Source organism: Pristiophorus japonicus, chromosome 21, assembly GCF_044704955.1.
Source record: "Pristiophorus japonicus isolate sPriJap1 chromosome 21, sPriJap1.hap1, whole genome shotgun sequence".
NCBI lineage: Eukaryota > Metazoa > Chordata > Chondrichthyes > Pristiophoridae > Pristiophorus > Pristiophorus japonicus.
In genome coordinates this window covers 1526546-1542762 of record NC_091997.1, presented here as the reverse complement: position 1 = coordinate 1542762, position 16217 = coordinate 1526546, and positions in this window count along the sequence as shown.

Genomic DNA, 16217 nt, shown 5'->3' with positions numbered 1-16217 from the left:
GGTTTCGCGCCCGATCAAAAGCCCGTTCCTGACAGTCCCCCCAAAACCAATCGCAACCCTTACACAGGAGCACATGTAGCAGCTCCAATAACGTGCTCAAGTTCGGCAGAAAGTTCCCGAAATAGTTCAACAGTCCCAGGAACGAACGCAACTCCGATGTGTTGCAGGGCCTGGGTGCTCGTCGAATCGCCTGTTTTGGATTCGGTGGGCCGAACCCCATCTGCAGCAACCCTCCTGCCCAGAAACTCAAACTCAGGAGCTAAAAACACACATTTAGACTTCTTGAGTCGCAGGCCTACCCGGTCCAGTCGGCGTAGCACCTCCTCCAGGTTGTGGAGGTGTTCCTCGGTGTCTCGACCCGTGATGAGGATGTCGTCCTGGAATACGATCGTTCCAGGAATGGATTTAAGCAGGCTTTCCATGTTTTGTTGAAAAATCGCGGCTGCTGATCGAATGCCAAACGGACACCTGTTATCCGCAAACAGTCCCTTGTGCGTGGTGATGGTGGTCAGTAGTTTAGATTCGTCGGCCAGTTCCTGGGTCATATAGGCTGAAGTGAGGTCCAACTTGGTGAACAGCTTGCCGCCTGCCAGCGTGGCGAAGGGGTCCTCCGCTCTTGGGAGCGGGTATTGATCTTGTAGGGACACCCGATTGATGGTGGCCTTGTAGTTGCCACAGATCCTGACAGAGCCATCCGCTTTTAGAACGGAAACAATGGGGCTCGCCCAGTCGCTGAATTCAACAGGCGAGATGATGCCCTCTCTCAACAGCCAGTCCAATTTGCTCTCGATTTTTTCCCGCATTATATACGGCACCGCTCTGGCTTTGTGGTGCACTGGCCTGGCGTCCGGGGTGATGTGTATCACTACTTTAATGTCTTTGAAAGTCCCGACGTCTGGTTGGAATAGTGAATCGAATTGTTGTAGGACTTGTGGGCATGAACTTCGCTCCACAGATGACATTGCGTGAACATCCCCTCATTTCCAGTTCATCTCAGCTAACCAGCTCCTCCCCAACAGTGCAGGACCATTGACCGGGACAATCCAGAGTGGCAGCCGGTTCACTAACCCGTTGTGTGTGACAGCCAACATTGTACTGCCTAGCACCGGAATGATTTATTTGGTGTAAGTCCGTAGTTGTGTCTCAATACGTTCTAATTTGGGTCTAGTGGCTTTGAGTGGCCATAGCTTCTCAAATTTCTGAACTCCCATGAGTGACTGGCCAGCCCCAGTGTCCAGCTCCATGCGTACAGAGATACCGTTCAACAAAACCCTCATCATCATGGGTGGCGTTCTGGTGTATGCACTGTGAATATTCGCCACATGGACCCGCTGAACCTCAGCATCCATCGATTCGCCCCAACAGTCATCCTGCCTCAAACAACCCTCTTCTGGTCCATCCGCCTCATATATTAGTCTGGTTGCAGGCTTCCTGCACATTCAGGCTAAATGGCCACTGAGATTGCAGTTGCTGCAGACAAACTGTTGGAATCTGCAAGATCTGACTGAGAATTTTCCCCCACACCTCCAGCATGAGTTAAAGTTTCCATTGTTGGGGACAAAGGGACTATGGCCAGGAATTCTGCGCTGACTGTCCCTTTGACTGCTCTTAAGCACCCTATTAGTGGGTGTCAATGGCCCCATTCCGGGCCGTATTGTCCGCTGTGATGGCATGAACGTACGTTTAGCCTGCCATTGTCTCTGCTGAGGTCTTGCTCTGGGGTCTATTGTTGCCTGGGGAGTGTTGGACTGCCCCTGCCTGCCTGCGGGGCTCTGAGTAGCATTTATGATATTGACTCCCTGATCCATCGCCGCATTAGAGGCAGAATTGCGCGTGTAAATCATTTTCGTCTCTTCCTCCCCCGCCATGAAAGTTTGAGCTAACAACGCCGCCGCTTCCAAGGTCAAGTCCTTGGTCTCAATTAACTTGTGACAAATTCCCACATGACCGATACCCTCGATGAAGAAGTCCCTTAGCATCTCCCCCCTACAGGCTTCTGTGAACTTACAGAGGCTGGCCAAACGCCGGAGGTCCACTACGAAGTATGCTCTGTCCTTCACGGCATCGGTGGGTGTAGAATCTGTGTTGAGCCATGTGTATTCTGCTCGCCGGTTTGAGGTGCTCCCCAATTAATTTGCTAAGCTCTTCAAAGGTTTTGTCCGACGGCTTTTCGGGTGCCAGTAATTCCTTCATGAGCGCATAAGTCTTTGGCCCGCAGCTGGTCAGGAGATGAGCCCGTCGCCTGTCAGCCGCTGCATCCCCCAGCCAGTCTTTAGTTACGAAGCTTTGCTGAAGCCTCTCGACAAAATCGTCCCAGTCTTCCCCAACACAGTACCGTTCCTCTGTGCTACCGGTGGCCATTCTCGTGGGTCGTGAATTCCCGTTTCTCGTCCCCAAATTAAAGTCCTTACTCTACAGCATGATACTACACGAGGCACATTCCAGGGACAAGGCCACTCTGTGACCTTAACTCTTTATTACAGGACTTCAGAAGTGATGACCCTGTGTGGGACCTCCCTTTTTATACCTGTGTGATCAGGTAAGGAGTGTCTCCCACAAGTTCACCCACTGTGGTCAAGGTGTGCATCTGAGTTGAGTGTATACAGTAATACAGTGGTGTTACATTGTAGTTACAAACATGACAGAAGCCCCCACAACGCCAATAAGGTGTGAATTGCCTTGCCTTCATCCTTTGTTGTGGACTCTCCTGAGTCATCTGGGTCACCTGAGGCCTGCTGGCAGTTGCAGACTCGTAGTTTCTGCCCTGTACATTTCTGCTCGCAAACACTGTTCCAGTTAATTTATGAACATTGCTAGCACTTGTGTGCTGAGAGATTTGTTTGGTGTTATCACTGGTGGATATAAACGCCTCTGCTATCGCAATGGCCTTACTGAGGGTCGGTGTCTCTGCAGTCAAAAGTTTTCGTAGGATGGTCTCGTGGCCAATGCCCAGTACAAAAAAGTCTCTGAGCATCTGCTCCAGGTAGCCATCAAACTCACATTGTCCTGCAAGTCGCCTTAGCTCGGCGACGTAGCTCGCCACTTCCTGACCTTCAGATCGCTGGCACGTGTAGAACCAATACCTCGCCATCAGCATGCTCTCCCTCGGGTTAAGATGCTCCCGAACCAGTGTACACAGCTCCTCATACGACTTATCTGTGGGTTTCACCGGAGCCAGAAGATTCTTCATGAGGCTGTAGGTCGGTGCCCCGCAGACCGTGAGGAGGACCACTCTCCTTTTTGCAGCACTTCCTTCTCCGTCCAGCTCGTTGGCTACAAAGTACTGGTCTAACCATTCGACATAGGCTTCCCAGTCCTCACCCTCCGAGAACTTCTCCAGGATGCCCACAGTTTGCTGTATCTTTGCGTTGGATTCATATACTCGTCGCCAGTTATTGTGTTCCTAACACAGGTGAGGCTGCACACAGGGAGGTTAAAGTAACAGTGACCTCAGTCTTTAATAAGACACTCCAGAGTGAGGAACAGGCCTTAGGGGCCGGTTTATATACAGGGGACTTCAGGGGATGCACTCCCTGGTGGCGGAACATGGGAATGCATGCTTTACAAAACAGAAATGTATAAAATTCTGACGGGGTTGGATAGACTGGATGCGGGGAGGATGTTTCCCCGGGCTGGGAAATCTAGAACAAGGGGTCACAGTCTCAGGATATGGGGTAGGAAATTTAGGACCAAGATGAGGAGAAATTTTTTCACTCAGAGGGTGGTGGACCTCTGGTATTCTTTACCGTAGAAGGCTGTGCAGGCCAAGTCACTGAATATATTTAAGAGCGAGATAAACAGATTTCTGGACACAAAAGGCCGAAGAGCCAAATGGCCTACTACTGCTCCTATTTTCTATGTTTCTATGTCAGTCTTCATCAGTAAAGAGAAAAATAAATTTGCATCTTGGGTATAATCCTTCGTCACAGCTGAGGGATTGAGTTGTAGAAGACCTAGGATTTAGTCAACTTAAAGCTCAAAATGTCCAACCAATGTAAAGCATCAATCAACAAAACCAATCGAATTTTGAACTCTATAATCAGAACAGTAGAGTAAAAGTCAGAAAACATTATGATCAAGCTGTATAGTTCTCTGATCAGACCACCCCCGTGAATACTATATCCAGTCCCTGAGACACAGGGAGACAACAAACACTTACAGGCGGTGCGAAGAAAAGCCAACAGGTTGTTCCTCCAGCTTGGAAGTCTCAGATATGTGAAGGTACGGGAGAAACTTAGGCTTTCCATCGTTTCCCACATTACAACAGTGACTACACTCCAAAAGTACTTCATTGGTTGTAAAGCGCTTTGAGACGTACAGTAGTCGTGAAAGGTGCTATATAAATGCAAGTTTTTTTTTCTTTTTGAAAAATGATCTTAAAGAGGCAAACAAGGTTAGAAACTGTATGGAAAAAGGAAAATCCAGATAATTACTTTTAACTGTCAGAGTAGCACAATGGGCCACTGGTTTAAAATAGCAATGAGCACATTGCACATGGAGACAGGGGGTATGGCTGAGGTACTAAATGAGTACCTTACATCCATCTTCACCAAGGAAGAAGATGCTGCCATAGACATAGTAAACGAGGAGATACTGGATGGGATAAGAATTGATAAAGACGAGGTATTAGAAAGGATGGCTGTACTTAAAGTAGCTAAGTCACCAGGACCAGATGGGACGCATCCTCGGTGTCATGTATCCTACATGCCTACTGTTAGTGCTATCACAAGGTGTGCCACCAGAGGGCACAGCAGTGGGAGACTTGCAGATTACCTGTACAGGTGTACCTGACCTAGTATAAAAGGCAGGCCACCATGTGTGATCCTCACTCTGGAGTTACAAATAAAGAACTAAGGTCACTATAATTCAAGTACAACACATTGCCTCATGGAGTCATTATCAGAGCATCTAAAGACATAACAATTGGCGACGAGATTACAGACCTTAAGGCGAAAATGGCTAACTTTGGTACGTTGCAGTAGTTCGCCGATGGTGATGATTGGGACGCCTTTGTAGAGAGGCTCGACCATTTCTTCACAGAAAATGACCTGGCAGGCGACAATCCAGCCACACTAGCTGATAAGCACAGAGCTATCCTGCTAACCAGTTGTGGGTCCATCAATGGCCTTGTCAGGGACTTGCTGGCACCAGCGAAGACAACAACCAAGACGCACAAGGAGCTTGTAACGCTGATCCAAGAACAACTCAAGCCCAAAGAGAGCATCCTCACAGCCAGACACCGGTTCTACACCCACCAACGGCCCGAAGGCCAGGGAATCGCGAAATATGCTGCAGACCTCAGGAGGCTGGCGGCACTGTGTGATTTCGGCGACCACCTCACCGAAGCGCTGTGGGATATCTTTGTCATCGCAATCGGCCATGAGGGCCTTCTTCATAGGCTACTATCTGCGGATACCACAGTCACACTGCAGAAGGCCATCTCCGTGAACCAGGCATTCATGACCTCGACCTGTGGCTCTAGGTGGATGACTCATCCTCAGGACTTAAACCCGGCAAGTATTGTGCACAGACTGGCACCTTTTAGAGGCTGGACTGTAGAACGTGAATCTCCTCAGGGGAGAGAGAACAGGCCCCCGAGTCCCTTAACTCAGAGTCCGCCGAGGGGGGCTAATCGAGTAGCACCATGCTGGCTTTGCGGAGGGAATCACCGGGCTCACCAGTGCCGTTTTAAGGACTATGTGTGTAAAGGCTGCAGCACAAGGCCACCTCCAACGAATGTGTAAAAGAAATAGGACTCACCGTGTTGATGAAGAGTCTGCAGAGGGCCATGAATCCGGCGTGGATTATGAAATGATAGTCAGAGAGGCTTCGGGGGTGGGGGGGGGAGAATGGAATGGTCATGGACGCACAAACAGAAACCACCAGCACCTCTACTGCCAACGAAACACCACCTACTCACCCAAGATGGAAACGACTCTCCAAGGGTCAACCAGATAGAGCTAAGCCCAGAGCACAGTCAATGCAAAGGCGATTTGAACTGAGGACTTGGGGAAGAGTAATGTCATGTATCCTACGTGGTGACTGCCTGCACTATTACAAGGTGTGCCACCAGAGGGCACTGCAGTGGGAGACTTGTAGGCTACCTGTACAGGTGTGCCAGGCCTAGTATAAAAGGCAGGCCACCATGTGTGATCCTCAGTCTGGAGTTACAAATAAAGGATTACGGTCACTACAGTTCAAGTACAACACATTGCCTCGTGGAGTCATTATCAGAGCATCTAAAGACATGACACTAGGAGGCTGAGGGAAGTGGAGGAAGAAATCACAGGAGGTACTGGCCATAATCTTCCAATCTTCGAAACGGGGGTGGTGCCATAGGACTGGAAAATTGCAAATGTTACACCCTTGTTCAAAAAAGGGTGTAAGGATAAACCCAGCAACTACAGGTCAATCAGTTTAACCTCGAGAGTGGGGAAAGCTTTTAGAAACAATAATCAAGGACAAAATTAACAGTCACTTGGACAAGTGTGGCTTAATTAAAGAAAGCCAGCACAGATTTGTTAAAGACAAATCATATTTAACCAACTTGATTGAGTTTTTTGATGAGGTAACAGAGAGGGTTGATGAGGGAAATGCGGTAGACGTGGTGTACATGGATTTCCAAAAGGCATTTGATAAAGTGCCACATAATAGGCTTACCGGCAAAGTTGAAGCTCATGGAATAAAAGGGACAATGGCAGTATGGATATGAAATTAGCTAAGTGACAGGAAGCAGATAGTGGTGAACGGTTGTTTTTCAGACTGGAAGAAGGTATACAGTGGTGTACCCCAGGGGTTGGTTGTAGGACCACTGCTTTTCTTGACATATATTAATGACTTGGATGTGGGTGTACAGGGTACAATTTCAAAATTTGCAGATGACACAAAACTTGGAAGTATAGAGAACAGTGAGGGGGATAGGGATAGACTTCAAGAAGACACAGACAGGCTGGTGGGATGGGCGGGCATGTGGCAGATGAAATTTTATGTAGAAAAGTGTGAAGTGATACATTTTGGTGGAAGAATGAGAAGAGGACATATAAACTAAAGGGTACCATCCTAAAGGAGGTGTATGACCAGAGAGACCTGGGGGTATATAGGCACAAATCATTGCAGGTGGTAGGGCAGGTTGAGAAAGCAGTTAAAAAAGCATATGGGATTCTGGTCTTCATGAATAGAGGTATAGAGTACAGAAGTGTGGAAATTATGATGAACCGGTATAAAACACTGGTTCGGCCTCAACTGGAGTATTGTGTCCAATTCTGGGCACCACACTTTAGGAAGGATGTTAAGGCCTTAGAGAGGGCACAGAAAAGATTTATGAGAATGCTTCCAGAGATGAGGGACTTCTCTCAGTGGATAGACTGGTGGAGCTGGGGTTGTTCTCCTTAGAGCAGAGAACATAAGAACAAAACATAAAAAATAGGAGGAGTAGGCCATTTGGCCCCTCGAGCCTGCTCCGCCATTCAATAAGATCATGACTGGTCTGATCTTGGCCTCAACTCCACTTCCCTGCTTGCTCCCCATAACCCTTGACTCCCTTATCGTTCAAATATCTATCTATCTTCACCATAAATATATTCACTGACCCAGCCTCCACAACTCACTGAGGTAGAGAATTCCAAAGATTTACGACCCTCTGAGGGAAGAAATTCCTCTTCATTTCCGTTTTAAATGGGCGGCCATAGAGGTGTTCAAAATAATGAGTGGTCTGGACAAAGTAGAGAGAAACTGTTCCCATTGGCAGAAGGGTTGAGAATCAGAGGACACAGATTTAAGGTGATCGGCAAAAGAACTAAAGGTGACAGAAGAAAAAACGTTTTTACACAGCGAGAGGTTAGGATCTGGAATGCACGGCCTGAAAGGGTGGCAGAGGCAGACTCAATCACTGCTTTCAAAAGGGAGTTGGATAATTACCTGAAAGAAAAACATTTGCAGGGCTACGGGGAAAGGGTGGGGAAGTGGGACTAGCTGAGGTGCTCTTGCAGAGAGCCGGCACAGGCTCGACGGGCCAAATGGCCTCCTTCTGTGCTGTAACCATTCTATGATTCAGAACTGATATCAGGAGATCTTTGCACAAAGACTGATAACACATGGAATGGACTCCTGGATGGAGAATTATGGAAGCAAAAATCTAGGATTCATTTAGAACTGATTGGATACTGCAATGAGTGGACTTTCATAAAATAATAGAATGATACCGCACAGAAGGAGGCCATTCAGCCTATCGTGGTTATGCCAGACTTTAGGGTCATTCTGGATGGATGAGCTGGAGGGACTCCCTCATACCTAATTATCTTGTGATCATGGCCTGTGGAAGGAGTGGGTTTGATGAGCTCACTGGCCTTTTCTCGTTCCGTGTTTTCTCAAACTCTAGCAGGGCTGATGCGATCTGCTACTGACTGCAACATTTTTCAGGCAACAGCACCCCGTACAGGCCAACTGAGGCAAGTAAGAGAATGGGGAAAAAAATCAAAACCTCTAATTTCTTAGTTCAAACGTTTACCAGCACCTTGTCTTGTCTTGTCTGATCTCTCAGTGGCTTAGTGGTTAATGGTCTTGCCTGGTGTAGAACTGAGCCATTCAACCAAACAGCTCTCAGGATGGCGATCTGGTCTGTGCTGAGACAGCCGCTCACCCGGGACATTGATGGGGCCGTAAGAGCTCTAGCCGAGGGGATGGAACAATCAGCAAGGGACCCACTCCAATGTAGCTCATGGACACTTGCTGGGAAGTGCACATGTAGACAACAGGTGAGGGGAGGTTCAGCTGTGATGCTTTACTCAGTGTCTAGCAATGTTCAGGTGAAATTTGGAGGGTAGACACTGTAGCGTATGTAGATACCTTTAGTAAATGACTCCACGAGGTAGGGTATGATACTAAAACTGTGTAGACCTGTAGTCCTTTATTTGCAGCTCCTGCAGTGTGCAGGTAACCGTTAGGTCTCCAACAGCAGCACCTCTGGTGTACAGGTAAGGTGTGTACAGTGTCATCATCATAGGCAGTCACTCAGAATCGAGGAAGACTTGCTTCTACTCTTAGCAGGAGTTCTTAGGTGGCTGTACAGTCCAATACGAGAACCACAGTCTCTGTCACAGGTGGGACAGATAGTCGTTGAGGGAAAGGGTGAGCAGGGAGCCTGGTTTGCCGCACGCTCCTTCCGCTGCCTGCGCTTGATTTCTGCATGCTCTCGGCGACGATACTCGAGGAGCTCAGCGCCCTCCCGAATGCACTTCCTCCACTTAAGGCGGTCTATGGCCAGGGATTCCTAGGTGTCAGTGGGGATGTTGCACTTTATCAGGGAGGCTTTGAGGGTGTCCTTGTAACGTTTCCTCTGCCCACCTTTGGCTCGTTTGCCGTGGACGAGTTCTGAGTAGAGCGCTTGCTTTGGGAGACTCGTGTCTGGCATACGAACAATGTGGCCTGCCCAGCGGAGCTGATCAAGTGTGGTCAGTGCTTCAATGCTGGGGATGTTGGCCTGGATGAGGACGCTAACGTTTGTGCGTCTGTCCTCCCAGGAGATATCGTTGGTGGTATTTCTCCAGTGACTTGAGGTGTCTACTGTACATGGTCCACGTCTCTGAGCCATACAGGAGGGCGGGTATCACTACAGCCCTGTAGACCATGAGCTTGGTGACAGTTTTGAGATCCTGGTCTTCAAACACTCTTTTCCTCAGGCGGCCGAAGGCTGCACTGGCGCACTGGAGGTGGTGTTGGATCTCGTCGTCAATGCCTGCTCTTGTTGATAGGAGGCTCCTGAGATAGGGGAAGTGGTCCACGTTGTCCAGGGCCACACCGTGGATCTTGATGTCTGGGTGGGGGGGTGGGGCCAGTGCTGTGCGGCGAGGACAGGCTGGTGGAGGACCTTTGTCTTACTAATGTTTAGCGTAAGGCCCATGCTTTCATACGCCTTGGTAAATACATCAACTATGCCCTGGAGTTCAGCCTCTGTGTGCGCAGACGCAAGCGTTGACGCGTACTGTAGCTCGATGACAGAGGTTGGGGTGATCTTGGACCTGGCCTGGAGGCGGTGTAGGTTGAACAGCTTCCCACTGGTTCTGTAGTTTAGTTCCACTTCAGCGAGGAGCTTATCAACTGTGAGTGGAGCATGGCAGCGAGAAGAGGGTTGGGGCGATGATGCAGCCCAGCTTGACCCCGGTTCGGATGTGAATTGGGTCTGTGATGGATCTGTTGGTAAGGGTACATTCAATGTTGCATAACAGTGTTACAGGCATCACACATATGCAACAGACACAAGAGTTCAATGTTATCAATTTTTTTTTTTGGTTGCCAAGTCGCTTTAACAGGCTGCACAGCTCATTCAAAATGCCACGCATACACAAAATCTCCCATTCAAAAGCCAGTAAGCAGCCTGTGCGGGTCCTCCAGACAGCTGCGCAGTTTAGTGGGAACGATGCTGTCTCGGTTCACAGGTAAAGAATGGTGATTTTAGTGGGTCTCTTTTTGATCTCCCCACTTCTCCAGCTTCTTTGGTAACATTGAACTCTTGTGTCTACCCTCCAAAGTTCACCTGAACATTTTTATTTTTCCTTCTCAATTATCTCTGCCAATTTTGTTTTCCTCTCCTGGAGGCATTGCCGCCTTAATGGAGTAAGTGCGACGGTCTCTGGTACCCCACCCAAGAGATTGTTATCACACTCTCCAACACTATGCACTGGATACCAACATTTCCTCCAGCTTAATGGCAGCAGGACTGAAGCCATCCTCCAACGACACAGAAAGGTTCCACAAACTGCACTGAGATAAGTGACCAGTTGATCTGTTTTAGTGCTGTTGGTGAACGTTGGCCACAACACCCCGGAGAACTCCCCTATTCTTTTTCAAAGTACCATCGTATCTTCCGTGTTCAACTGAACAGATAAATGGGGTCTGAGTTCAACATCTCATCTGAAAAACAGCACCTCCGATAGTGTAGCACGCCCTCAGTACTGCACTGAAGTGTCAGCTTCAGTTGTATTCCCAAGTCCCAATGGGGCTTGGACCCACAAATCAGCAGCCAATCTGCACATTTCAACGTGCCACAAACAGCAATGAGATAAATGACTGGTATATATCTGTTTTGGTAGAGCGCTATCATTCAGCCAGGCTGACAATTTAAAAAATGTAGTCCCTTTTCAGCCGTTGCATTTTGCAATCATACATAAATCATACATGAATCATTTTGCATATTTCCCTGCTCGTTGATAATTATTCCACTTTTCTTCCACCCCAAAAGTGCTGACTCTTTGCTAGAATCAAGTATCACTGAGTAGACTCGCAATCCACATTTCAACCTGCAAGTTTCATCAAATGATTTCCTGCCTTTAAATGCCCCCGGCCAATCATATAGCCTTTCCCTGCCCCCATCTCCAACATTATTATAATAATACAATTTTTGTAATAACCCTGTGATTTTTTTTCTCTCCTGCGAGCAGTGTCATGGAGATTAATCGAAGTCCTGGAGACTCCAGGACAGTCATAAGAACATAAGAAATAGGAGCAGGAGTAGGCCATTTGGCCCCTCGAGCCTGCTCTGCCATTCAATAAGATCATGACTGATCTGATCATGGACTCAGCTCCACTTCCCTGCCCGCTCCCCATAACCCTTTTGTCATGTATTCAACCAGCATTGTAACCCATGTATAATCTGACCTAAGTTGTACACTGTGAGAACACTGACCACTAGGTGAGAGACACTCCGAACCTGGATCTTCAGGTACAATAGGGGAAGCTCCACCCACCTTCATCACTTGAGTGAAGGAATAAAGGACAGGTCACAGACTGACCTTCTCTCAAGCATGGGCCTCGTGTGCATTTATACTGTATAGTAAGGACCTATCAATGGCGACGAGAAACTGGGATTTAAACCATGCGAGCATGACCACTAGCAGAACAGACGAGAGGTACTGTGTTAAGGAATGGTTGGGACAGAGATTCAACATTGTTAAAGCAATACCCAGTTCTCCAGGCAGACAAGGGCAGTCAGGCATGCCCCAACATGTAGTCGAACCCAGAGGGGGAGTTCAACAGAGACAGTGACAAGCTGAACAGCGATTCACGCCATTGCAAGGGACAATGCGGCCAGTAATGGGGCCATCAACACCTGTTAATGGCGCCTTCAAGGACAGTCACAGGGGCAGTCAGGGACGATCGACTGGCAAGGGACCTTTTGTTTCCAACAACAGCTCATGTTGGAGGCGTGGAGGCACACACTCAGCCGGAGTTTGCAGAGATGAGCAAAATACCTGCGGAAATTGCAGAAATGAACGCTGGGGGAAATCGCTGGAAGCTGAAGTTCAGCAAGTTCATGTGGAGCACGTATACAGTTCAAACACCAGGACGCCACCGATAATGATGAAAGTGCTCCTCAATGGCATCCCAGTATCAATGGAGCTAGACACGGGGGCCAGCCAGTCCCTGATGGGTATCAAACAGTTCGAAAAGTTATGGGCATCCAAGGCCAGGAGGCCAAAATTATCGCCGATTGACGCACAGCTACGGACTTACACAAAGCAGATCATTCCGGTGCTAGGCAGCGCCACGGTAGTCGTGACCCACAAAGACTCGGAGAACAGGTTGCCACTCCGGATTGTCCCACGGGACAGTCCCGCACTATTGGGGAGGAGTTGGCTTGCTGTCATGAACTGGAAATGGGGCGATGTCAATGCAATTTCCTCTGTGGAGCGAGTATCATGCTCACAGGTCCTGGACAAATTTGACTCATTATTTCAACCTGGCATCGGCACTTTCATGGGGGCCAAGGTAGTGATTCACATAAACCCGGATGCCAGGCCAGTACACCACAAGGCCAGAGCAATGCCGTACGTGATGCGGGAAAAGATAGAATGCGAATTGGACCGCCTGCTGAGGGAAGGCATCATCTCGCCAGTTGAATTCAGTGACTGGGCGAGCCCGATTGTGCCGGTGCTCAAGGCGGATGGGTCGGTCAGGATATGTGGTGATTACAAGGCCACCATCAATCGGGTGTCACTCCAAGACCAGTACCCGCTACCGAGAGCGGAGGACCTCTTTGCGACGCTATCCGGTGGCAAACTTTTTTCAAAATTGGACCTGACCTCAGCTTACATGACCCAGGAGCTGGTGAGTGAGTCGAAGAAGCTGACCACCATCACGACACACAAGGGGTTGTTTGAGTACAACAGATGTCCGTTCGGGATTCGCTCGGCTGCCGCGATCTTCCAACGAAATATGGAAAGCCTCCTCAAGTCGATTCCAGGGACGGTGGTTTTTCAGGACGACATCCTCATCACGGGTTACGATACTGAAGAACACCTCCACAACCTGGAGGAGGTGCTACGCAGACTGGACCGGGTAGGGCTGCGACTGAAAAAGGTGAAGTGCGTCTTCCTAGCTCCAGAGGTAGAATTCCTGGGGATGAGGGTAGCAGCAGACGGGATCAGCCCTACTGAATCCAAGACGGAAGCGATCCAGAGAGTACCCAGACCCTGTAACACGACGGAGCTGCGTTCGTTCCTGAGGCTCCTGAACTATTTTGGTAACTTTCTTCCCAAATTGAGCACGCTGCTAGAGCCGCTACACGTGCTCCTACGCAAAAGTCGCGAATGGGTCTGGGAGGACAGCCAGGAAAGGGCTTTTAATAGAGCACGCAATTTGTTATGTTCCAACAATCTGTTAACACTATATGACCCATGTAAGAAACTTGTGTTAACGTGCGATGCGTCATCGTATGGTGTCGGGTGTGTGTTGCAGCATGTCAGTGTCAAGGGTCAGTTACAGCCGGTAGCTTATGCCTCCAGGAGTCTGTCCCAGGCAGAAAGGGGTTACGGGATGGTAGAAAAGGAGGCGCTCGCATGTGTATATGCTGTAAAGAAAATGCACCAGTATGTGTTTGGCAGAAAATTTGAGCTGGAGACAGATCACAAACCCCTAACGTCCCTTTTGGCCGACAACAAGGCCATAAATGCAAACATATCGCCCCGCATACAGAGGTGGGCACTCACGTTAGCCGCCTATGACTACACAATTCGGCACAGACCGGGCACCGAAAACTGCACCGATGCACTCAGCAGGCTCCTACTAGCCACCACTGAAGGGGCTACCGAGCATGGTGCTGAGATGGTCATGGCTGTTGAAGCTTTCGGAAGCGAAGGCTCACCCGTGACAGCCCGTCAGATCAAAGTCTGGACAAATAGAGACCCGCTATTGTCTCTAGTCAAGAAATGTGTCCTGAATGGGGACTGGGCAGCCACGTACAGGGCATGCCCTGAGAAATTTAAACCATTTCACAGGCGCAGGGATGAACGCTTGATTCAGGCCGATTGCCTACTGTGGGGAAACCGCGTAGTCATGCCCCAGATGGGCAGAGAGGTGTTCATCAGAGAACTCCACAATGAGCACCCGGGCATTGTCATGATGAAGGCAATTATCAGGTCACATGTTTGGTGGCCAGGGATAGACGCAGATCTGGAACTTTGTGTTCACAGGTGCAACACGTGTGCCCAGCTGGGCAATGCACCCAGGGAAGCCCCCCTTAGCCCCTGGCCATGGCCCGCCAAGCCTTGGTTACGCATCCAAGTGGACTATGCAGGTCCTTTCATGGGAAAAATGTTTTTGGTTGTAGTAGACGCCTACTCCAAATGGATTGAGTGTGACATTTTAAATTCAAGCACATCCTCTGCCACGGTAGAAAGTCTACGGGCAATGTTCGCCGCCCACGGTCTAACGGACGTCTTGGTCAGCGACAATGGCCCGTGCTTCACAAGCACTGAATTCCAGGACTTCATGGCAGGCAATGGAATTAACCATGTTAGAACGGCACCGTTCAAGCCAGCCTCAAACGGCCAGGCAGAACGAGCAGTGCAGATAATCAAACAGGGGATACTCAAAATCCAAGGGGGTTCCCTACAAACCCGCTTATCACGCCTCCTGTTGGCCTATAGATCCCGACCACACTCGCTCACAGGGGTTCCACCCGCAGAGCTGCTAATGAAAAGAACGCTCAAAACCCGATTATCCCTTATACACCCCAAATGAAAGAAATTGTCGAGAGCAGGCGCCAGTCACAATATCACTACCATGACAGGAATGCGAGGGCGTGATGTATTGATGTAAATGATCCTGTTTTTGTCCTCAACTACGCTGCGGGCCCAAAGAGGGAAATAGGATTCTGGTATTTAAACTTACCAATGGACAAATTTGCCGCAAACATGTGGATCAAACAGAAGAAGCAGAGGAAGAACACGATGTAGAGTTCACTCCACCACAGGTGACCGAACATCGGAACCAAAGGGAGGAGAGCCCAGTCACTGTGGGCAGTCCAAACAAGCCTGAGGCACCGCAAACAGCAGACACTCAGGCCAGCGCCCAACAACCGGAGCCCGAACTCAGGCGCTCTAAAAGAGAGCGTAAACCACCAGAGAGACTCAACCTGTGATCCCAATAAGACTTTGGGGGGGGAGGTGATGTCATGTATTCCAGCATTGTAACTCATGTATAATCTGACCTAAGTTGTACACCGTGAGAACAATGACCACTAGGTGGGAGACACTCTGAACCTGGACCTTCACCCACCTTCATCACTTGAGTGCTAAGGAATAAAGGACAGGTCACAGACTGACCTTCTCTCAAGCATGGACCTCATGTGCATTTATACTGTGTAGTAAGGACCTATCACCTTTATTCCCTTATCGCTCAAAAATCTGTCTATCTCCACCTTAAATATATTCAATGACCCAGCCTCCACAGCTCCCTGGGGCAGAGAATTCCACAGATTTACAACCCTCTGAGAGAAGAAATTCCTCCTCATCTCGGTTTAAATGGGCGGCCCCTTATTTTGAGCCTATGTCCCCTAGTTTTAGTTTTACTTATGAGTGGAAATATCCTCTCTGCATCCACCTTGTCGAGCTCCCTCATGATCTTATAAGTTTCAATAAGATCACCTCTCATTTTTCTGAACTGCATTGTGTATCGGCTCAACCTGCTCAACCTTTCCTCATAAGTCAATCCCTCATCTCCGGAATCAACCGAGTGAACCTTCTCTGAACTGCCTCCAGTGCAAGTTCTGGAGAGTTGGGAACCCCAGCCCTCTCTCCCTACCGTCCAGTGGGGGGCGCTGTGGCCGCTTGAGCTTGGCACTGGGGGCGGGCACGGGGTTTGTGATTGGCTGTTATGCCGTTTAATTCTGATTGGCCATCCCTCGCACCCAATTAACGATAGGATTGGCGCTGACCGTTCGG